This window comes from Sminthopsis crassicaudata, chromosome 5 (genome assembly GCF_048593235.1).
Source record: "Sminthopsis crassicaudata isolate SCR6 chromosome 5, ASM4859323v1, whole genome shotgun sequence".
Taxonomy (NCBI): domain Eukaryota; kingdom Metazoa; phylum Chordata; class Mammalia; order Dasyuromorphia; family Dasyuridae; genus Sminthopsis; species Sminthopsis crassicaudata.
In genome coordinates, this window is record NC_133621.1 from 302,652,646 (window position 1) to 302,677,772 (window position 25,127).

Consider the following 25,127-nt stretch of genomic DNA (forward strand, 5'->3'; position numbering starts at 1 on the left):
TGTCCACCTGGTGAACCCTCCTTCAACCACCAGCCTGGTAACTTCTGTGTGACATGTGCAGCATAGCCTCCGCATTATATATGCTGCATTTTATATATATATATATATATATATATATATATATATATATATATATACACACACACACACACACATATATATGCATATATATGTATATATATATATATATACACACACACATATATATGCATATATATGTATATATATATGCACACATATGTTGCATTATATACATTTATATGTTATATAATGCAGTATTCTCATTAGTCATATCTCCAAATACTCAAGCAAGCAATTTCTGGGGTCCCTTGGCTCCCCAGAAGTTAAATATCTACAAATGAAGAGTTTTCAACATTTTACTTGCAGTCTTATGATGCTATTAATTCATACTATAAAAAATAGTGCTATAAACATCAGGACAGCCCCATCAGAGTTGTCGTTAACAAGTTTTATAATTGATTTATAATTTATAGTTAATTATAATTTATAACCCCAAAAGTTAAGAAGTATGAGTAAAAATTGCACATGTTTAACCTATATGGAATTGTTTGCTGTTTTGGGGAGTGGGAGGGAGAGAAAAAAATTGGAATACAGATTGTAAAGGCAAATGTTGAAAATTATCTTTGTAAAAAGAAAATGCTATTTTTTAAAAAGATCTTCAAAGAAGTATGAGTAAATAATTTCATTTTCTGCTTTAACACAAGAATTAAAGTGTTGAAATGGTATAAAATGACAGCTAATTACATAGGTTTTAAATAATTTTAAACTTTAAAAAAATTAGTTTAAATATCAAATGAAATAATATAAGAAATCGTTTTTATTTGGAGATTTGGAGCCAATGACATTGAGGCTGTTAGCTTCAGGGTTTAGATAGTTTAAGTTTCAAATGGAATAACATAAGAAACTATTTTTATTGGGGGATTTGGCGCCAATGATATCGAGGCTGTTAACTTCAGGGGTTTAGATAGGGCAACCTTCAACCTGGGAAGTCATCATTCAGAAGACGATGAGAGCTACCGTTCATTCTCTAGGTTCAGGACTAGTCCGTTATCAGAACGTTGTTCTTCTACCATCAGAAGAGAGAGTTGAAGAATCTGAAAATGGATGACAGTCCCTTCCAAAGATGAGTCTCCCCAGCACAGCTAACAGGCAAAGTGATGGCAAAAGAAAGGGAAATGAGTGCACATTTATTAAATGCCTATTATATACCAGACACTCTATCAATAGTATCTCATTTGCTCCTCATAATACCCCTGAAAGGTAAGTGCTATTATTGTTCCCACAGGAAATTCAAGCAAAAAGGTGAAGTGACCTGTGTAAGTCCCACAGCTAGTGTCCGAGACTGGGATTTGAAGCCTGGTCTTCCTGATTCCTATCCCAGAACTCTCTCCACTTGAAGCAAGTCAAAAAAAGGAAATGGCAAGAAATTACTGTTTGAAATCCAAGACCAGAAAAGCTGAGTACACCGGCATCCTTCCTCATCTGTCTCTTGGTCCACCTTCACCTTTTCTGACTTTCCAGCTGTTTGGGGACTCTGCACCCCAATTTCCTGCAGACACCTGGTCCTTAACAGAATTAAGGGACCGTGGGCCCCCCTTTTCTTTTCTAAGTCTCCGCTTTCTTCTCATCTCATTTCTAAAGGTTCTAACATTCGAGGAGGTCCTTGCTGCCAAATTACAATGCAAATCATATTCACTCATCACCATCTGGGGAAATCCCAGATCTGCAAGCGCCCCGAGGCATGACCAATGTGGTGTTGGCACATTTGTTTCAAGCAATACCCTAAACCCCCATTTTCCAGAGTACGATTGCCTAACAACTTTGTAATGGCAGAAAACAGGCCAGATCCTGTCGACTTTCATCCCAGAAAGAGATTCTGGGCACATTTGTGGGAGCTCAGTGATGCCCCAAGAAATGCAAAGTCACTAATTAGGATGTGAGCCTTGGCCTTCTGAGTCATGGAGGTCCTCAGAGATCACTGAATCAAACCTCTCTGCCTAGAGGATGAACCTTTCCTCCTCAATCAACAGTAATTAGGCACCTACTGTGTACCGGGCATTGTGCTAAGTGATGACATTCCAAGATTTTTCTGATGAGGGATTACTTATCCTCTGTACCCTCATATCTATGAGGAATCATGGTTAGGCAAATCAGGTACCATAATATGATCAATAGTTTTTTTTTCAATGATCTTCCATTGAAGGTACATTTTTAAGACAGAAAAAGGAAAACAAAGTGTTTTTTAAAAATCAAATATCAAAAATCTCAATAAAAAGGATAGTTCACACCTCTCAGATTGGCTAAAATGAGAGGAAAAGATAATGATAAATGTTGGAGGGATGTGAGAATACTGGGACACTGATGCATTGTTGGTGGAGTTGTGAAATGATTCAATCATTCTCAAAAACAATTTGGATCTAAGCCCAAAGGGCTATAAAACCGTATATACCCTTTGACCCAGCAGTACCATTACTGGGTCTGTATCCCAAGGAAATTAAAAGAGGGGAAAGGATCCAAGTGTCTGCAGTGGCTCTTTTTTGTGGTGGCAAAGAATTGGAAAATGAGCAGATGCCCCTCACCTGAGGAATGGCTGAATAAGTTCTGGTGTGTATGAAAGTAGTGGAACATTATTGTCTATAAAATGATGAACAGGCTGATTTTAGAAAAACCTGGAAAGATTTACACAAACTGATGCTAAGTGAAACAAGCAGAATCAGGAATACATTGTACACAGCAACAGCAAGAGTGTGCGATCAATGATCAACTATGAAAGTTTTGGCTCTTAAGCAATCCCAACAGACTTTGCATCCAGAGAGAGAACTACGAAGAATGAATATAAATCAACACATACTATGTTCACCTTTTTTCTTTTTCTTTTCTTTTGTTGTTTTTTCCTCTCATGGTTTTTCCTTTTTGTTGATTTTTCTCTCCCAACATGATTTCTTAAGGAAATGTGTTTTTTTAAATGAATGTACATGTATTTCCAATAAAAAAATTAAAAACAATAAAAAAGGACGATGCATGAACTGGGAAGCAGCAGCCTTGGGTTCTACAACTAAGCAGGCAGGTATGTGAAGTCCCTTCATTTCCTGATTTCTTTTCCCATCTATCTATAACAGATACTATTTCAGATCCTTTCACCCAGAGGGCTCTACAACTCTAGAGTTTCCCGGCCCTGATACTGTTCATCTGATGCATTTCATTTATGGAAACCCACAGAGCCCCTCTCATTTTTTGTTTTTAGGCAGACTTTTCTACTGCTCCACACCATTCCTCAGAGGCTAACAGAGTCAACATCTACCTGAGCAGAAATTCCTGATGGAGAGGGGGTCATTCAGCCTCTCACCCTCCCATAGCTCCTACTCTGCCAGAATGTCTGCTCCTCCCTGCATAAGAACAAGAGTCTGGGGCCATAGTAAATGCAGGAAAAGCAACATGGTGGCTGTACAAGGTAACTGGCAAAATCTTGGATGTTCACTCAGAAGCTCTGCCTCCTAGGCCCTGTCCCACTAGCCAGGCACAGAACTCCGCGAGGGTTGCTTAATTGCTCTGGCCTATCTCCTTATTTTTAATATCGGGATGAAAATCCGCTCTTACTCTGCAGGGTTGTGAGTTCTCCCGAGTGGCATCTGAGCACTATAAAAGTACAAGATGCTAGATTAATGCTTTGGGTGTTATTGTGGACAAGAAGGAAATTTATCTCCATCTTTAGAACATCTCCATCTTTTTTCCCTTCCTCTTATCTGACTATTAATCTGGCTCACAAGCCAAAAACTTCTTTGGCACCCTGACTCTCAGAGTTGATTAGCCTTAGTTAGAGAACCAGAGAGAGAGGGTCAAGGAGAAGGCCATGGGTCTCAACCCACCCCTCAGGGTTATTAGAAATCCACCCCTGGGGTCTGGCCAAACCTGGCCTTGCTACTGGGATGGAGAAAAACATCTCCATTAGAAATGAGCAGGTACATAGGAGAAACCCACTTACGAAAGGGTCCCCATTTCATCTCCCCTCCCTCTCCTCTAAAGACTGTGCTAGAAAGAGCTCAAGTCTGGCTCTAACATAGGACTCCTGTAAAGCTGGAAGGCCTAAAGGGATCAGTGGGTGAGCAAGGATGGGACAACGTTCCCCTGCCATCCCATGGGAATGGTTAATTGAAGAGTAAGCATGAGTCTCTTTCCATCCATCCCCTGCCATTAAAACAAGTCTTCCCAGACGAGCTAATCCATCTGCACAGCACAGAGGCTCGATCCCCAGGCACAACTACACAGAAGTTGGCTCAGAGCCTACTTTGGATGGTGGTGGAAAGAAAGGTGAATCCTCGGGGGCAGCTGACCCCCTTCCTGCCAAGGCTGAGGGGGGTCTCTGACGTCTTCCCCCTCCACAGCCTTTGTTCTGTGTTCTGCCTCGGGTCCAGCTGCCCCCCAAGCACGCGGGCTTTGTTGGAGTAAGTCCTGCTGCTGGGACAAGCTTTGGCTCCTTCTTAATGGGGTGGAGAAGACCAGTGGAAAGCCCTCCTTACAATAAAGGGAGCTGGTCTGAGTCGCCTCCTCCGCCATCTCAAGCAGCTTCACTACACAGTCCGAACACAAGTGTTTCAGCCAGAAGTAGCCCTTCTGGAAGGTGATCCGCAGGCTGATGGGGCCCGATGGAATCCTGACACTCAAGCTGAACAGGCAGTCCTCCCGGGCACTGTCCCGCAGCAGGTAGGTGCCCACGGGCTCCATTTCTAGCCGGGCATGGGCCTCGCCCACTGACAGAGGCCCCCAGTAGAAATCGCGGGTTTGCAGAACACTAAGGGAGCGCTCTACCACTTCCCATTCGTGGTTGCGAAAGGCCCGGTAGCGAGAGGGCAAGCTGGACCGAGCTGGGATGAAGGGAGGCACCGGCTGCCGCCGTGAGGGAGGTCTCTCTGGTCCTCGGTGAGCCACTGTGCCGGCCCTCCCTCCCAGCATCTCCCACATGGCCCATGAGTCCAAGAACGAAGCATCCTTAGCGTCTCTACATCAGACCTGGGGAGGGAAGGGGAGGAAAGACTTGGTGAGTAGTGATACCTAATGTTTGCCCGGCTCCCGGTTAGATGGCATAGACTCTAAGGAGACGAGAACAGGCCCATTCCTCAATCCTGAAACTTGGGGGAAGCCGTGAGCTCATGGAACTCATGCCCGTTTCCCAGAGGAGTTGCCTCCCCTTCTGAATGGTTCCCTGGGTCAACGATGATGTCGCATGACAAACAAAGGAAGGGGGGCCATACTGTAATGATGCTAGCTTTCTCATGTGATTCATAAAGCGGCTCTGGGAGCGGGAAAGCTCCCAGCCGTGGAAGCATCGCCCAGATAGTCAGAGAGCCGCCCAGGTAAGGTACTCGGAAGCTTGCTTTCGGCAGGGTGGCTGCTGGTGACCACCAGCGTGAACCTTCTCTCTGCTGGTGCAGATCTCAGCCATCCGTGCCTTTTTATGATGTCCTGTATCCAAGACCTTGCCGAGGTCTTCCTCCAGGGGGATCTTTTTAAACTGAGGGGTAATAGCACAGACTCGGACTGTTCATGTTTACTCTCACCACGTGAGCGGCCCATTGCCTAGAGAACACTAACAAGTCTGTCCCCCCAAAATTGACCAGTCTCTTTCCACCATAATTACCCTCGTATTTTACTTCCCTGAGCACATGGACATCTGCTGCTGTTTAAAGGCTTCCCCTCCCCGCCAATCACCCACCCGCTCAATGAGGATTATGGACTTGGCTATTACTATGAATCCAGAATATCGGCTCTTTGAAGGAAAGGATGACAAGGCTTTTGCTTTTCTTGTATCTCTGTCTCTTAGCACAAAATGAGTAATTAAGGAATGCTTCTTGACTGACTCACTGACACTCCCCATCCCATGACTTCACCATGGCCTTCTCTTAAGGCATGAAAGGATACTAAGCTTTTTAGTGGTGGGTGTAGCCACCTTGAGGAGATAAATCACGGGTCCTGGGAGCCGCCAAGTATGGAGTTGGTCAAATATTAGAATTTTATTGAAAATTCAGGCCATTGAAATTTCAGGTGAAGAAGTCTCTGTCCCCCAAAATATTCTCGTGGGCAAAACACAGACAACTGTGCTGAAGCCGTACTAATTGTAACGAGGGCACCTGCCAGGCTGAATTAGTGAAGAGTCTGAAAAAACACAATATTTTTAACAGCATAAAGAATCGAGTGCCCTAGCAGGGTAAACCTGCTACAGATGTTGCCCACCCATTCTTATTCCTCAGTAGGTCACAATAAAATTGCACCCAGGAACGCGCTTTCTGCCACCACCACAGTCTTCAATTACATGTCAAACTAATGTACAAAGCCCTTCTAACAAAATCGCTAGCTCAGGAGCCTCAAAGCAGCACTCACGGTGACTGACAGCCTCTGGGATTTAATGGAGAATTGGAGGTGAATGCTTCCAACAAATTGTTTTTAAAGTAATGTGTTTATTCCCCAGAAAGACACAAAAGCCCAAGTTTCCCTAAGCGTTACATTAGTGGAACCCTACCAAGACTGGCTTAAAAAAAAACCCAACACACTTCCAATTAAAATAAGACAAAATAAAGGCAGTCAATAGGTATGTATTTCTAGTTCTTAGTCGCTTCCCCCCCATGTTATTCAGTAATACTTAAAAACAATTTGGCTTTCCTTGCTCAGTTGACAAGTGAAAGCTATAAATTACTTCAGATGCCAGGCCCAGGACCTTCTAGTCTGGGTCCAGTGACCAGGAGAGCCACGGCATGTTATCTGAAAACAATTATGTCTGTCCATTATTAACGGGAACAGGTTCTGACAGGAATACATGCTGTACTTCTGCCCATTGTCCAACCCGATACGATAACTTATCACGTGGATCAGTCTAGGTAAGCCTTTTCTTCCCAAGTTCCATTGGCTCCCTGGGCCAAGGAAGGGCTGCCTTTGATAATGATTATAGAAAAATCGCATTGATAAAGACCATTTGTAGACATTTACATATTTTAACTACGCAATGGCTTTTTACCATTTACATAATTGGGGTGATTTCAGGGGTGTACACTGAAGTCAATTTTTCCCATGTGTTCAAAATAATTTTTGGCAGCCCCTGAATGACAGAGATTCACGGCCAAGGAAACACAGCCATAGCATGGCCAACAGTTTTCACCTAGGCCTTTTGTCCTGGGCCATCTTTTGGGCCAGGCTTTACCGTGGGTCACCTTTTCTATTTGGTCACTACCTCGTTGGGTTTTGAGGAGGATTTCAGAGGAATAAAGTGTTAACAGAAAGGAGAGAAAACAGACAATCTTAATTTGGAGGATTTTTCTCCCACTGTTGTTGAGAAAATGGGACAATGGATTCGCTCACTCTGGAGCAAAGAAATTTAATGGTTCTTTCGGAACACACTTGTTAGTGTCCTTTAGGCTCATATGACACTAGACATCCAAGAGTTGCCCTGTTAGCTTAGATGAAGACCCCCAGAAAGATATAGCGATCCTCATTACAGGAGGTAGGGAATTTACAGATTACAGGAAATTACAGGAGGATCCTGGAAGAGAAAGGAAGAGGAAATAGCTGACAGCTTATTACACCAGTTACAGGCTGGAATCCAACAGATCTTGCTTGTGAGTTGAGGTCAGCGCTCATATCAGCAAAAGAAATGCCCAGGTCAGTGAAATGATAGACCACTTTAGCAAAGAAATAGGTACTAAGCGAAGGATGTAGCAGGTCCACATTTCATGAAGGTGATGAAAAGAGTATGGGGATGCAGGATGGGAAACCAAGACCAGCCCCAACCTGCCCAAGTGATCTCTATCTAAACACACTAAGGCCTTATTGATGCTTAGGATGTTTATCTTGGGAATGAGACACTTATGAACAGAGCAGGCTTGAGTCACCTGCAACCTGTGGGGAGGCCCTTCAGGAGCTGCCAGTCCTTCCTTCTCCAGGAAGGTCGTTCTTGCGCTTCCAGAATGTACACACTTAAAGTGCATGCTGGGAGTCAGGAAGACCTCGATGGGAAGTCCGTGCGTTATTAGTATGTGGGGAAATGGGAGAAGCAGCCTCAGTTCTAGGACCTTGGGGCAGACCTCCACTAGTTTATCAAACACATTTGTCTACAGAACAAACATCCTCCCCTCCCTCTCTCTTCCTATTCTCCCAAATGCCAGTAACCAGTAAGCAGCTATGTAGGATAATTTTGTGTGTGTACAACTTAATTCAGAAGCTCTTAACCTTCGAGGGGTCGAGGAGTCTGAGGCTCTGTGAACCTGATTAGGAAAGTAAATCATATCTCTATTTTCACTAACTTCTAATTGAGATTCAGCATTTCCTCCAATTATTCAGCGCCTTCACTGTGAGAAGGAGAGCTTAGGCTTGACCAGAGAGGGGTCCCTGGTACAAGAAAGGGAAAGAAGCCCCGCTTTAGTTTAAGGACAGGACTTTCTAGTGGAAAAGGAAATTCTAAACAAACTGCTTTAGTGCTAGTTTATAATCGAGATACCTATACCACAATTCACTTTTAACTTCCAAGCTTCCCAAAAGTTACAGGACGACTCAAAGCCATTGGCATTTGGGAACTTTAGCAAAAGCTATGCTCTTCAAGTCCACTTTGTGGCTGTCTTGGATTCCTTTTTCATTTGTTTATTGAGATTTGGTTGTCGAAAATGTCTATGAAAAAAAAAAAAGCACTGGTAAAGGGAGTAAGGGGATGCCGCCTTTGTAAATTTTAAAGTCACTAAAACTGTTTCCTCCAGCTCTTCCCCAAGTATAGATTCAGCTGAAATGGTGTGTAATCACTTCTCCTGCTCAGAAATGGATGCTTTCTCCCCATCCTCAAGGGCAATCGATACTTGCTGTCCACAGGGACAAATTTAGGCTGACTGGGTCAATGGCCAGTGTCTCTGAACCGAAAGCACTGGTGCCTTTGAGACTGGCTCTCCCTGAGGGAAATTTGGCACTTCTGGTACCTACACTGACTTATTCAATAACCTCAGAAGTTTAATATAATATATTATTATAATATTATATAATATATTATTAAGTATATTAATATTATTATATATAATTGAGTATATTAATAATATCATTGATTATATTATTATAATATATTAATAATATCATTGATTATATTATTATAATATATTAATTATTATATTGTAATATTAAGTATAATAGTATTATTAAGAATTAACAATATCAACAATGACAATAGTTAGCTTTGATAGTATTCTTTCAGGTTTTCTAGATTATCTCCTTTGATTCTCACAACAATCCTGAGAGATGGGGTAATATTATTATCATTCCCAAAGCACACATAAGGAACTAAGGCAAGACACCCTTAAGTGACTTGTCCAGGATCACCCCAGCTAGTAAGTGTCTGAGGTGAGATTTGAATTCAGTTCTTCCAGACTCCGGGCCCAATTCCTTTTCCACTTTGCCCCCTAGCAGCTTCTAAAAGAAAGACTGCCGACAAATGAGGATTTTCTATTTCTTATGAGATGTCAACTATTCTTATCAAACAATAGCACAGAAATGTATTTATTGAGACTGTAGAAACACATAGATCCTAATAGAAGCACATAAACCTATTTATTCTTTTATCTATGAAAGTTTAGGATGCAATGCTGCTGAGGGTTGGGACACCCACTTCTCAGACACCAGGTTTCTAACATTTGACCCCCATTTGTGCCTTTCTGAATCATAAAGGGCTTATTACAACAATTTTAGAAAGATGGCATCTTGCTAGGCTCAAAATAGAGTTATTGAAGCTGGCAAAGGACTTCTCCAGCTCCCTGACCTCAATAAGCAAAATTCATGTCAGCGTGGGATAGATTTGTCGCTCACTTGGCCAAGCAGGCTGATGGTCACCCGAAGACCACACTGGGACTCAGAAAAACTTGAGTTCAAATCCTGCCTCATCCTAGGGAAGTCTTTCTGAGACTGCTTCCACTACCGTAAAATGAGCAGACTTTTAAGGTCTGAGTCTTGTAATGCTGGGAGTTCTGGGGATTCTGGACCAACCCAGCATTCTATCTAATTTCCAATTCTCCGAGACTAGCTCAGGCTGGACTTGATGGATCGGGTAGAGGAGAAGCTTTCCCAGGAGTACCAAGGCAAGGGGCAAAGACGCCCGGAGGGTTAATTAAGAGCTCTTTCCTGGGCCTCATTCATTTGGCATTCGGGAAACAAAATCACTGCCTATTGTCACAGGCGACATGGAATCCTGCCCGCTGAGATGATTAGCAGGGCTTTCAAATCTAAGCCCACGCACACACGTGACCGTACACATCCTATGAACACAACCTGCTCCCAGCTCTGGAGGCTGCCAAGTGTGAAACAACCAGGGGAGAGCTGGCTTTGATGCCGAGAGGCGCCAGATCCTACCTGTTCTAACAGCATCATGCTCGCCTCTCCATCGATTTGTCTCTGGCCTAACCAGGCTGGAAGCAGCCGTCACCCGGGAGTGTCTCTTCTGGCTCTGTACCCTAATCAATTGTGTGCCACAGACCACAAGGACTACTTAAGCATTAGGTGAACCAGGGGACAGGAGAAGGGACCACGGCCCCCCAAGCTCAAGCTAACGAGTGACGTTCCAGCCAAGCCAGAACACGGCATTACCTCCAACACGGCCCAGTTTGGTGCCAGCCCCAAGCCGACAGCCACACACATAACATCTGGAACGTTCAGATCCCGGGCACAGGGCCAATCATCTCTCAAAGCCTAGGGCCCAGGATAACGCTATTTCCTCCACTAACTCAGAACAAAACACAACTGGAAACTCCCTGAAAAACCTAGGCCAGTTTTGTGTGAGCCTGGCAAGGTAAACGGTGCCAGTCACTGGATAGTGTAACACCACGAGAAACTCCAGGACTCGTGGACCTGGAAATATGTCCGTCCTCCTTTTGGGGGAGAATGGAGAAACCACTGATGTCATGACGACAAGAAGCTGAGAAAAGGGCCTGAAGAAGCACTGAAATTGATGCACAGGATCAGATCAGTCTCAAAAGAAATAAAAGGCCCACAGAAGCATGATAATTCCTGCTCATGACTTCTATAACTACTTTACCAACAGCTTTACCAAGCTGACGTAGGTAGATCAGGAGCATGTATGCCCTTTGTGTAACAGATAGGGAAACTAAGGCTTAGAACTTAGACGATTTGCTCAGTTTAGCAGTGTCAGAGGTGGGATTTGAACTCACATCTCCTAACTCCAAATCAACAGCTCCACCTACTACACAAAGCTCCAACATAGAGACAAAATTAACATTAAAAGATTCCTTTTTTTATACCTGAAGACCTTTATTATAAACTAACGGATGACAATCTCCATATTATAAATACATATCCCAAAATATCAACGAAGATTCAAAAAACCATGTTCCTGACATACGAAACTGTTGTTATAATAATGACCCATGAAAACATAAGAGCAACATTTTGATAGCAGTTACCATACCGAATATTCTTCCTCTTCAAACCACACTAAATTAAAAGCTCTCAGAATATAGAGACTTAGCAGAAGAAAGATGCTAAAAGATTATCTTATAAAACATTATGGAACTTGGGCAAATGACACCGGTCTGCAGAACCGGTAGTAATGAATGTTCTCTATGAGCCAGCTCCACATGGGGAAAACCGTAGCTGCCCTTTGTCAGTTGCCCAGGAGACCCCCTGCTGCCAACAAGTCTGCCCTATGACCCCAGCCACAAAACCACATGTATAGAAATCCTTTTTAATTCCTGCCTTCTTATGTATCACGGCTATTACTCTGGACTCCATTCTCTCCCCCAGATGCTTAACATTTTAGATTCTACCAGTGGCATCAATGGTTCCAGATTTCAAACAAATCGCCAGCTCCTCTGATGGTGAAGGGGTGAGGGAAGAGGAGAGAAGAGATGTCATTGGGGCAGCCAGGGGGCGCAGTGGATAGAGCACCAGCCCTGAATTCAGGAGGACCCGTGTTCAAATCTGGTCTCACTTCCTAGCTGTGTGACCCTGGGCAAGTCACTTAACCCCAGCCTCAGAAAAAAAAAAAAAAAAAAAAAAAAAAAGAGAGAAGAGATGTCATGGACCACAGGCGGAGAGGACACACAGGGAGGTCCTGAAGCCTTGGCTTAAGCAAAACTCTGGCTGACTGTTCCCGAGTCATAGGCTGGTGCAAGGGATCTCAGAGGCCATCTAATCTACAGATAAAGAAACTGAGCCAGAGCGGGTGGAAATAACTTCAATTCTAGATACAGAGCTGGGACCTCAGACGGCCAATGCCTCGTTTCACTCATCCAAAGTCGCGTGGCAGACATAGGATTCAAACCAAAGCCTTCTGGCTTCACAGCCATTGTAGTTAGAGGCAGGACCGTATCCCAAAATAATAATAATAATAATAAATAGCATTGACATAGAGCTTCAAGGTTTGCAGAGCACCTTATAAATGTGATCTCATTTGATCCTTACAACAAATATAGGAAGTAGTATTCCCATTTTATAGATGGGGAAAGTGAGGCAGAAAGGGGTTGAGTGACTTACCCAGGACTACACAGCTAGCAAGTATCTCGGGCCAGTTTTGAACTCAGATCTTCTTGACTCTTTCACCATAATAATCCTGTGCAGGAAATAATGCAGATATTAGTATTCCCATTTTATAGATAGGGAAACTGAGGCTCAAAAAAGATGACATCACTGGCCAACAGCTCCTCAATTTCCCAGCCAGGATTGGAACCCAGGCCTTCCGACTCCAAGTGCAGTGCTACTTCAATTATATTTTAATTTGGCAAGGGCCTTGTAGATGATCCTTAGAGCCGCAGAATCTTGGTATAGTTCAGGAAGGAAACGCAAGTAGCAAGTATCGCTGTGCTTGCAGCCCCAGGGTAGTACAAAACACGCACCAAAGTCCCGTATTGATCTTTGTAAGGCTTAACCTGGTCTCTTAACATGCATTTCACCTAAAGTGATTTTGTCCTCAATTTATTATGCATGAAAGGGGAGAATTTGACATTCTCTGGAACCTGAAACTTCCTCTACAGCCACTGGAGAGGAACAGCTGGGGAAGTACCAGCTTTCTTTCCCACCCCCTCAACCCTAAAGTATGGGGAAGCCCAGCCATGGCTAGGGAGGGAGGGAGGGAGAGAGGCGGGCAGACAAGCAGGGGCAAGGCTATGGAAGCAGCTGGCCTTTGCTTTTGTGCTGCCCCACTAAAAACAAAACTGTTCCACAGCAATGATGGGGACATGAGCAAAGTGGCCTCAAACAATGAGATAATCCTGGAACTGGAAACGCCCTCAGAACTCCTCCATATTGCAACCATATTGCAAGGCGGGGAGAGAAATTCCCTCTTCCAGTATGATTGTAACCTACAATGATGCTTCTTCTCCATCCAGGGCCACAAAGAGCCCACAGCAAATGATGCAGGTCAGTCCACTCCCTTTTTCCTTCCCCCTAGAATAAATTCATGTCTCCTCAAAAAAGTGACAGAGTAAAAACTGAAGGACTCCCATGATCTTTGGCTAGAAGAAGCCATAAACCCTAAGATTCTAGAATCTAAACCTTGAAGAGACCTTGGACAGTATCCAACTCCATCTCTACTTTAAAAATGAGTCCCTCACATCTCCCGTCACCCAGACCCTCTCAATGTGTTGGTATCCAACTTGGAGTTCCATCAACAGAGCAGAAGGCCTGTTCCATATCCCTACAAACAGCTAGAACTTCTCAGCTTTTTGTCACCCATTTGCCTTGGTCTGAAAATCCAGAAACACCCCCAGCACCTCAGCAGACATTAGTGGGAAAGAGAAAGATGCGCAATTACACTCCTAAAACTTGGTCTGGAGGGACTGGAGACCAGAAAGAACAGGTGCAAAAATTGCAAACTTTAGAGTCACAAGGGTCTGCTGGGTGACCCCAGACACAAAAGGAGCCTCCACTATAACACATGAACATACGTGGTTTAATTTTTTTCCCCCCTGAGGCTGGGGTTAAGTGACTTGCCCAGGGTCACACAGCCATAACACATGAACATACGTGGTTTAATTTTTTTTTTTTTTTTTAGGCTGGGGTAAGTGACTTGCCCAGGGTCACACAGCTAGGAAGTGTTAAGTGTCTGAGACAGATTTGAACTCGGGTCCTCCTGAATTCAGGGCTGGTGCTCTATCCACGGCGCCACCTAGCTGCCCCCCATACATGGTTTACTTTTAATCAATCATAACAATAGCAGGCTTCCATAGAGAACTTTAAGCTTTGCTAAGTACTTTTTTACAAATGTTATCTCATTTGATCCCCAAAAACAACCTGGGAGAAACATGCTGTATTATCCTCATATTACAGTAAAAGAAACTGAGGCAGGCAGCAGTTAAGTAACTTGCCCAAGGTTACCCAGCTAATTTGTGAAGTTGAATTTGAAGTCAGGGCTTCCCTGGCTTCCATTGCTCTACTCACTGAGCCACTATGGGAGGGAATCAAGCCTCCTAAATCTTGAGCAGGATCCTTTCCTCCTTGTACATGCCAGTGTCCCACCACCATTTTGTCTTATCTTTTTCTGCCTCCCCCACTGAGCCTAGGAGAGTAACAATTCATTAAATACATACTTCTCCAACTGAGCTTGAAAGGAAGGGTGGCCTAGTGGGAGGCAAGGCGGCCTCACAGCCAGGAAATCAGGGTTCAAGTCCAGTCTCTGACACACAGACGGACTGAGTGATCGTATCCGTCTTATAGATGAGAAAGTAGAATTTGGAGAGTTCAGTGATTCGTCCACACACAAGGAAGCCTTTTGAGCTGGGCCTCTGACTCCCAACCCAACATCCTCTCCTCAACACATCGAACCACAAGATGCTGTTATTAATATGAAGCTTTGAACAAATCCCCTCCCCCTCAATTTCTCTTTAATCCCCGTAAATCCTCAGAAAACCCTGTGCATACAGTAAGTGTTCAGCACTGATATCAGAAATATCACAAGAATTCAGTCAGCACATACTGTGTACAGGAAGCACCTGATTGGGCCGTGGGGTCATACATAGTGATGACAAGACATGGTCCCTGTCCTCATGGGTCCTTCAATTTCATAAGCAAGTAAAGATGGCAAAATAGAATCACATCGAATGTGCCCGTTGAAGAAGGCCAGGGGAAAAGAAGGTTACGTAGGGCCAGCCTAACCTGTCTGTGCCTTTGGTCTTCTCTTGCCCTTACCTGCTGCCAAATAAGGTTTGCGTATGATTAGGATAATAGCCGGCATCTATATAACACCCTTAAGTTTTACAAAGTTCTTTACAGTCATCTCACAATCGCTACTCTACTCATTTAACAGATAAAGGATCCCAGGCAGACAAGGATGAAGGGATTTGCCACAGATGGAATGCTTAATAAATGTCTGAGGCTGAATTTGAGCTCAGGACCAGCACTCAACATCCCCCCCCCCTCCAACTACGTGAACAGAAATCATTATGAACCCAAGCAAATAAAAAGAGAAGCTTAGAAACGGCTGACACAAGGTCATCCTCTCTACCAGCAGCCCTCGGTACCTTCAGGCAAGTAAGCAAGCACAAGAAAAATTTGGGCTGTCTCTTCTGAGAGAATAAAGGCCAGAGATCCCCCACCCCGAGCCCGGATCTCCTCTCTTGTCCTCCCTCCCAAGCACAGATGGTCCCAGAAGGCATCCTTCCAAGGTGAATTACCTTCCGGTGACACCCCCACCAATGAAAGGCCAGTTTCAGACTCCTGTGGCAGTTCCTTCCCAAGACGGAGAGAGAACTCCAGTATCCTCCATCTCCATCTTATTCCTGAATGTTAAAGAGAATAAAAGAGATTCACTCAGGTGGAGAAAATGATTTCTGAAAGCCCTTTCCAATTAGAAATTCCAAGGCTCAAGATGCATTCATTGATCCATAGCGCACCAGTGAGAGGATACTATCTGTCTCTTTTGGAGAGAAGACTGATCCTTTAAGACTCACTTTGCATCTCCCCAAGTGCCTAGAATGGGGCAATCCAATAAAGACTTGTTACTAGAAGAACTTCATGCTCATACTAATACCTTTCCCCAAAGAGGCAAGGGAAGGAAGGAAGTACAGGCAAAGCCTTTCTGGATTTAGTCTCTGCCCTCGGGAGAAGGAGAGCGATTTTGAAATAAGAGTTAGTAAGAGATGATTCTCTTCCACTTAGCGAGATCGGCTGGTGCACAAGGCGTTTTGGCTTGGGAAGCAGCCGCTGCCAGTGACCGGAGCCTCCTCCTACCTTACCCAGAGCCTCGTGCCTCCAGACCCAGACTGAGAACGGGGCAGTTGGATGTAGACACCTGCTTCCCCTCCCCAGCTGAAGAAGCAGCAAGGGCGCCTCATGTGCTTGTTTGTATTGACTGGTATATTCATACGTGTCCGTGAGAGAGGAAGAACGAGCAGCAGCGCCCAGGGACCAGTGAAAGGGGGAGGTGAGAGAGAATGTGTGTTACCAAAATATCTTGAGACCAGTTCTTGGAAACACGCAGCCAGCCTGCTCAGCTCTATCAAGCACTCACTTCCTGTGAAATACACCGAGACATTTTCATCTTTCCACCAAAAGAAAGGAAAATGCAAACAAAATCAAACCCCCTCTCCTGGGGACAGAGATTCCTGACTTTTTCTCCCTGCTTTTGGCTCATGGGCATCTTAACGGGAGAGCAAAATTAATTAACAAACCTGGTGGAGAATAATTATTTAAGTCTCCCAGGATGAGATGTATATCTACATCGACACATAGATTTCATAATCTAAGACATGGCGTGGAAAGCTATCGAGGTCTAATTGTCCCGTCCAAACTCCCAGTTTTTTGCCATTGCAAAAATTGGCTAGCCTGAAAAAAATCTGGGACAAACAAGCCAAGGAAATGAAATCAAAAAGCACCTACTGTGTGCCAGGGACAAACACAGCAGGTTCACACAAGGGCAAAGACAGTCCCTGGCCTTCCATAGCCAATCCATCTTCATACAAGTATGGGTATCTTTAGAAACAGATAAATGCCCACCTGTATGGCCTTTGCCTTGGAAGCCTATTGAAACCTTGCGATGCAATCTGGCATCTGGAGAAGAAATCATCTTATATCTGAGCTCGGCATTAATAAGAATCAAAGAGAAAAGTACCAGAGCAAACGAGACATGTGATTTCTCAAATGGGAGGGCACAGGCCAGGCCAGTTTTAGCAACCCAATACTGCTATCACGTCCACAGAGCAATTACTACACCCCTCTCTTCATTCAGAACATTCCCTGTTTTGAGAGCGAGCACCCTATAAGTGGATGCTCGAGACGGCTCACTCTTGCAGAAAATTGCCAGCCCGGAGCAATTAAACGCTATTTCTAATGGGCACATCTCCCCTGGATGGGTTGATATTATGATATATATATATATATATATATATATATACACACACATATATATATAATATGTGTATTAAATCACATAACTGAATATTACTGTAAAAGTCATACCTTTCAAAACTACTTTGTATTTAGTATATACATATATATATATTATATACACATACATACATATATATATACTATATCTATACACATATACATACAGTAGTATAGCAAAGGCATTTTGCCCAACTTTTTCAGAACTATCAAGGATGAAAGAGTTTTTGAAATTTCAAGCCATGCCTTGGATCATGGCCTCCCCCTCCATCATTCAAGTGGAAACTTGAGGCAAGAGAGATTCTACAGCTTGCCCCAAAACAGGGCCAGACCCAGGAGCCACATCCCTTAACTTCCTTTCCCACACTATGCTCTTTCTAATGTTTCTGTATTTGTAAAAACAAAAAACAATTCCATTTCCCCATTTCTTTTTTTTTTAATTGGAATTCTTTTTTTATTATAGCTTTTTATTGACAAAACATATGCCTGGGTAATTTTTCAATAATGACCCTTGCAAAACCTTCTGTTCCAACTTTTCCCCTCCTTCCCCCACTCCCTCCCCTAGATATCCCCATTTCTTTATGTATTATGTAAATAAAATGTATTTTTATTGTAGGTATTAGGTAAATGTATTATTTAAATAAAAATTTTACAGCATCAAGATTTCAAATTTAAATGTCCAATGAGATAATATTTGTAACTATTTTGCTATCTGATAATATTTGTGCTTAGCATAGTGCCTACCTGCTACATAGTAGGTCCATAATAGCCCTCCCCAAACCTATTCCCCCAGGAAAAAAAAAAAAACAAACAAACAAACCTGGAAACTAAGTGGTTTACAATAGGAACTTGTCTGCTTCTGAAATTTTTAAGCCATATAACCCCAAGAAGCTAAGTGTGACACTAGCCTTGTAAGGGGCAGTGTTGCCCAGTACTTACAGTTGGCCTTGTTGCTAAGATGACCTAAAGTCAAGTGTCAACCTAAGAGGTTATCCTGGCTGTGTGACCTTAGGCCACTACCAGGCACCTCTCTAAAGGGCTGGGTTGCAGAGGAAGTGTCCTTTTGCATGTGGGGAAGCAGTTCTCCATATCAATTAAATCACAGGTTTAATCAGAACAAAACAGAGCATAAGTCCCAGCTCTATGATTTCTGTGTGGGAAAGGACGATGTAAAGCAGGCTTTTTATGTTAACAAAATCATCCATCAACGTGAACTTGGGAATACCGCTTCCTGGAACCCAGGGGGCTGGGGATCGATTTCAGCAGGCCAGTAAACTTGGGTGGAACAAAAGTCACATCTTTGGGTTTCCCAAAAGTCTTAATGCAGTTCCAGATTCTAAAAGCTTTGATATTAAGTAATATTTAGTAATATTAAAGCTTTAATAATAAAGTGATTTCAAGCTTTAATACCTAGAAAGGGCATTAAGACTTTTTTGCTTCCTATTTTATTTTTATGCATTTAAAAACATTAATCTGAGAAGATTTCACCAGATTCCCAAGGGGAAAGCTCACTCACCCCAAAGGTGATGACCCCCCGAGTCATTTGAGACATGAAGAAGAAAAGGAGACTCAGGATCAGGGTTGGAGCTTGCCCCAAGTTACAGCAATGGGGCAGGGACAGAATCCAGGTGCCCTCCAGTGCCAAGCTTTCTATTTCAGGCTGAAACAGCAGGCCAGGCACACGGCCAAGCCGAGTCTCTAACACACTGGAAAAACCTCAACAATTGATTTCTCAATTCACACCTAATTTTCTCAGAACCATGAGCATTCTCCCTTCTCCTTCCACCTTCCCGGCACTGGATTTCCTGGCCATTTCTGGAGAAGGCTTTCATGATTGCAAATTGAAAATAGCCATCCATGGCAGAGTGATCTAACTCCGGTTCCTGCTTTCCGTGGGAGAATCGTCATAATGTGGCCTCTGCTCTGATGACTCCACAGCTACGGAAGGGGAGTAGAAACAGCAGGTGACCCAGGTGGGAAGCAGAGATAAGAAAGTCTCAGATCTTTATGAAGGCTTGAAGAAAATCATCAAGGGGAGACTCAATGCCAGCCAAAGGAAAGAGAGAGTCAGTCCTGCCTGACTCCGAGCCACGGGCATGACTCGTTGGCACTTAGGAGGGCTCATCTACGTGGTTTCCTTGGCTTCAACATTAAGATGTGTAGGGCTTAGCTTCCTTGAAGTCACTGGCAACCACAATTGTAAAAGTAGTTTGAAAGGGAGTATTTGTTCTTCCCTCCCAATGGACTTTTTCATGCTACAATTACAAACAGGTCGACTGTTCTAAAGAAAATTTCCCAGCTGGCACAACTTGAGAACATGAAAGCACAGTTATGTGCTTGATATGTGACTTACAGAATGAAGTTTAAAAAAAAAATTAAGATCCCCAAATAAAAAGGACTACTTGTAAGAGAGCAAGTTCCCCATCACTGGAAGGATTCAAGCAGAGGCTGCTGCAGAAGGCATTCATCCAGTGGACAGGTGATTGGACCTGATGAATTCTAAATCCAGAATCCTAAGGCTTCCCTGCAGTACTAATGGCACAATACTAACTAGCTTAGACACCTTCTCGCCTTCCTATATCCTCATTTCCAGGATTCTCTCCTTCTGGAACTTAGCCCAGGGAAGCAGCGAAAGACTAGACTCTCCCATCTGGAGATGGCACACAACCCATCACATCATATAGACCCAAAGGGAAAGGCAAAGAGCTGAAGGAAGCAGGTCTGGGAACACTGACTTATCTTATGAATAAGTACTGAGCCATGCTGAATTGACAAGGGGGTGATTGGGAGGGTGTGGGGGAATGAAGAAACCGGGCTTCTGACCCACGGAGCCCTTTCGACAAAGCCCACAGCCCTCTCCAGAAAGCTAACGATGCTCAGCTCATTATCCCAGCCAAACTCTGACCGGGGAAATTCAAGGTTTGTTTCGGATTGAAGAAATTGGCCAGCCTGCAAAGGATTCTGGGAAGCAGAATTTCAACAATAGCCATTCTATTTCTGACTTATTGGGATGGGGAGGGGGGTGTCAGTTTGGATGAAACTGGCTTCCCCCAAACCAGTGCATCCAAGGTGATGAGGGCAGCAGGTTTATCCAGATTGTATTTAGGAAAGAAAAACATCTCTTCTTCCCATGTGAAGATCCCGGGACCCAGGTTCTGGGAAGAACTTGGAGAAAGAAACAAAGCAGAGTGTTCCCTTTCCCCAAAAGGGGGGCTGCTACACGGGTCTCACTCTGGAATCATTCATCCAGGTGGAGAGAAGACTAACTTCTAACTCCAACATCCGAATCGGAGAAGATGGTAAAAACCAGTCTCCATTTTCACAAAGGGACTCTCTTAAACTGCACCAGGAAGGGTGTGGGCTAGATCAGTTATAGGAACAATGATGAGCACGGCCTCCCCTTCCATCTAGCCTCTCAGTTTACCAGGATGCCCATCTGTCTGCATGGCACAGATGCCCCTTGAAGACATACAATGAAGCACCATCTGTCAGCTTCCAAGGGAAGAGCCATTGGTACTGGTCCCTCTCTCTAAGAGGATGAACCATCCTTGTAACGTCTACCTGCTCAGCTGGAGGGGTCTTAGGCAACGGGTCTCAGAGCAGTTTGGGGAGGGGGGTCTTCAGGTGGTCATAAGTTAATAGAATTTGAAGCCAGAAGGGGTTTAAAGAGTCCTACTCCTCAACTCCACTTTTATGATGACTATTCAGAGAAAGGGATAACTTGACCGAGATCACAGTTCAGAGGTCAGGTTGGAGCTCAATTTGGTCACCTCCAAGTCTATTTCTTCTCCCAAAATTGCTTTATGAATTGCTCTAAAATTCAATATACTTTATAGATTACTTTCAAATGCAGGGTTAAGTCTCTACTGAAATATATTTTTTTTTAAATTTGGTGATTTAATCAGGATTAAGTGACTTGTCCAGAATCACAAAGCTAGTAAGTGTCAAAGTCTGAGGCTGGATTTGAACTCAGGTCCTCTCCAGGTGTTCTATCTACTGTGCTACTTAGTTATCCCTGCAATATATTTTAAAAAGAATAATCATCATCACTGTTATTTGCCAAATAAAAATGCCATGGTCTTTTTTATCTGGAATAAAGGAAATGTGGATGGGGAAGGTGATCTTTAGGGCCTTAAGACCCACCAAGATGGTCTACGAACCATAAACTTTGAGTACCGTGACTTAGAAGTACGGAAACTCCTACTGAGCCGGCAGCGGGGACCTTAGCTGGTGCTGGGACTCCACCTGGAAAGCAGGAGGAAGAGGAGGAGAACCCCACCTCGAAAGGGCAAAGTCACAATTTCAGCTCCCCACAGAACACAACTTTTTTCTTTTTCATTTTCAACAGCATCATTAAACAAAGGAATGGCTTGCTGTCACTTCTAAGCGGCTTTCAGAACCACCTTTAAGGCTAGTTGAAGCAACTGGCATCTCCATTTTAGAGAGGAGAAAATTAAGGATGAGGGAGCTGGGAGGCAGGGACTTGGGCCCCAAGTAACAGGGCCTGTGGGCTTCCCACTGCACCATCCTGCCTGGCCACAGAAGGGGCAAAATGGCGATCTGGCAACTCTAAAGACAATGCAGTCTTTTTTAGGGCCGAGAAGTGGGGGGTTGGAGAAGGGCTGGCTGGGCTCCCCTTTCTTGGTGGACTGCCCCAGCTGTGGCCACAAGGGCAGACACTGCCGTCCCCTCTCCCACCAATCCCACCTGCTCACCGCTTCCCAGCTGGCTGGACCTCCCTGCTTCTCCCCCAATCCTGACGTCTCACCAATGTTGCCTCAAGACTGATTGCACTGAAATCATCATCTCCTCACCTAATCCCAGGCGGGGTCCAGAGCAAGCAGGCTTGTCCCACGGGAGGAGGGAAGGGTGGTTTAGGGTTTTACTTTGTGAAGAGAGAAGGGAGGAGAAAGAGAGGGAGGAGGGAAAAGGGAGGGAGAGAGAGAGAGACAGAGAGGAGGAGGGAGGGGGAAGAGGAGAGAGGAGAGGGAAACTGTGTGTGTGTGTGTGTGTGTGTGTGTGTGTCTGTGTGTGTGTGTGTGTTTTCTAGGCTTCTTCAAACCACTCCCAGAGAGCTTGGGAACAAGTGAATTAAATGCAGATTTAATGGCATTGAATGGGGCTCTGTAGTTAAATCCTTGCTCCGTCTGTCCCTCTGCTCCCCCAGCTGCCACCCCCCCCCAGCCTGGGTCAGCAGCTGGGGCCCCTGGGAGCTGACCCTGAAAGGAGTTTCAGTCCCCGGGAACTTGAGCTGGAGGCTGGGGAGATTCACAGGGGATCAAGAGCAAAGAAATAAAGATTCCTCTTTATATGTAATAAAGACTGCCCCTGATGAAGGTCAGACCCCTCTTCTCACAACGAACCCAGAGGTCTGTGCAAAAAAAGAGAAGGGGAGATGGAGGAGGGGGGGGAGGAGGATGGTTGAGAGGAGGAGGAGGAGGAGGAGGAGGAGGAGGAGGAGGAGGAGGAGGAGGAGGAGGAGGAGAGGAGAAGGAAGAAGAGGAGAAGGAAGAAGAGGAGACAGTTTGACAGAGGAGGAGGAGGGGGGATGCTTGACAGCAGGAGGAGGATGGTTGACAGGAGAAGAAGGAGGCTTGATAGAAGGAGGGAGGAGGGAGGAGGAGGAGGAGAAGGAGGAGGAGAAGGAGGAGGGAGGGAGGAGGAGGAGGAGGACATGGGGGGACTGCGGTCGCCTCTTTTGTCTGCCACAAACACCTGTTCGCAACCCCCTGACCAGCGCCGCCCACCCCCCTTCCCACTCCCCGCTCACCTGCGCGCCCGACCTCCCAGGCCTGGAAGCCGAGCCGGGCGCAGGGGCTGCTTCTCGCCCGCTCCCGGCCGGGAGAGAGGAGTTTAAAGCCCGAGCCCCGGCCCCCGCGGGCCCCTCGGCCCCCCTCCCGCGCAGACTGCGAGCCTCTCGCCACCCCCGCCGAGTGGGGCACGGCGAGGAAAGCGCGGCAGAAGTCCTAGAAAGCCTCGCATCTGTTCCGACGCTGAGGGTTAGACGGGCTTCCTGGAAGAGGCGGCACTGAGGGAACCCTTCCAAGAAGTTTCTGGAGCAGAGCGGGCGAGGCTCCGAGCCGCGGCGGGAAGGCCCGAGGCGCACGCCTGGCTGCCCCGAAGCTCGTTCCCTGCCCGGGAGGGTCTCCCGGGAGCTGGCGCTCGCGGACCGTTAGCCGGCCCCGTCTGACCTCTGCGCAGCTCGGCAGGGAGGAAGGGGCGGTAGGGAGGGGGGTTTTAAATGCCCAGGTTACAGATGCAAGCACTGAGGCTCGCGCTCGGGGGAGAGGCTGTCATTCCCTCCGCGCCCGCCCCGTCACTGACCGGGACGGAGATCTGCAGCTGGGAGGCCCTCGGAGACTCTCCCATTGGACAGAAGGGGAAACTGAGGCCCCAGAGAAATGACTTTAGATGAAGGATTGAAAGATGCGGGCAGTGAGTGCTTGCTTCCTATGTGCAAGGACTGCTTTGCCGAGGCTGGGGAGTCCAGTCGCAAAGCCACAGTCCCTGCTGTCAATCAAGTGGCTCAGTTTTAATGGAGGAGGCGAGCCGTGGGGGAGGGGCGCTCAGAGCCCATCGGCCCAGCCTGTCACGTCACGGAGCACAAAACTGAGGCCCGGGGAGGTCAGCCTCATCTGGCTGAAGGGACCTGCGTATCCCCGGCGCTTAATAAACGCTTCGTAATTGACCACCCAAGCCCAGCCGTTTATTTTGCAGGGGGGGAAACTGAGGCCCAGGGATTTGAAGTCGGTCCGTCTGCCTCCAGGTCAGGGACCGCTCCTCAGTCAAACCGAGAGTGGCCATTCCTAGAACACTTCACGCTCTCGAAGCACTCGGCAGGCAGCCCCACCCGTTGCCCATGAAAGGTCACAGCCGGTTTATCTAAACTAGCGGGAGAAATTGGAATCGCTCTCAGCCGTGCGCACGCGCCATCCTGTTTCCCCGCCCCCTTATCCCTACCAGCCAATCGCACACAGGCAGCGCGGCGTGGGCGCCGCTAACTAAACGGTTGCCGGGGCTTCGCGCCCCTCCCCCCCTCCTCGGCCCACCCTCCCAGCGCACGCGCTCTCTCGCTCTCCTCCGGCTCCTCCCCCTTCCCCGTGCGCACGCGCTCTCGCGCACGCTCCTGGGGCGGAGGGAGCCGGGCGGGCGCGCGGCCGCCGGATGTCAGTCCCGTCCCGGGAAAGCCGGGAGCATCGTTGTACCTGTTTAGTATGGATATTATTGCTAATGGCCCTTATCGCATTTACATAATTACAAATAACCTCAGCTCCGCTTTCTGCGGGGCTCTCCCCGGGCGCAGACTCGCCGTATGAGCCTCAGTTTCCTGATCTGTGAAATGGGGACAAGCCGAACTGGGAGGGCTGCAGGGAGGAGGAGGAGCGCCCACCGCCTGGACGCGGCTGTCCCGATCTAATTGTCATTTAGATGCAGAAAATGCTTTCTAGGACGCCCCCCCCCGGTTATAATAGGGCCCCTCCCTCCCTGGCGTCCCCTCCACCGGCTCTGCTGTAGGCTGCTTGGCCCAAGGGGAACAGAACCCAGAGGCGGCCGCCGGAGCACTGGCCAGGAGGGGGCGGTCCATCGGCCTCCTCCCTTGGTCCCCCTCCCCTACGCGGAGCCCTAGAACTCTCCAGCCTCGGGCCTTAGTGGCGGGAGCGGCTCGTGGGCTCCTCCTTGGCCCCAGAAGGCGGGGCCACTGCCAAGCCGGGTGCTGCCCGGGCCGAAGTGCGAGCTGTGGGCGCCCCCCTTTCACC

At 46.1% G+C, this 25,127-nt stretch overlaps 1 long non-coding RNA gene across 6 annotated transcripts in view; it reads right to left on the minus strand.

Annotated features, from left to right (window-relative positions):
• Positions 1-820: 820 nt before the first annotated feature.
• The window catches only part of LOC141545021 (uncharacterized), a 53,202-nt gene continuing 28,895 nt past the window's right edge, over positions 821-25,127 (minus strand). For 4 of the 6 annotated variants that reach the window (XR_012482853.1, XR_012482855.1, XR_012482854.1 and 1 more), the window contains 3 exons: positions 15,660-15,764; positions 12,526-12,601; positions 821-5,028 (listed from right to left, as the gene is read on the minus strand). This is a non-coding gene — a long non-coding RNA (uncharacterized LOC141545021). The remainder of the gene's footprint in view (positions 5,029-12,525; positions 12,602-15,659; positions 15,765-25,127) is intronic. The other 2 variants (XR_012482856.1, XR_012482858.1) reach the window with 2 other exon arrangements.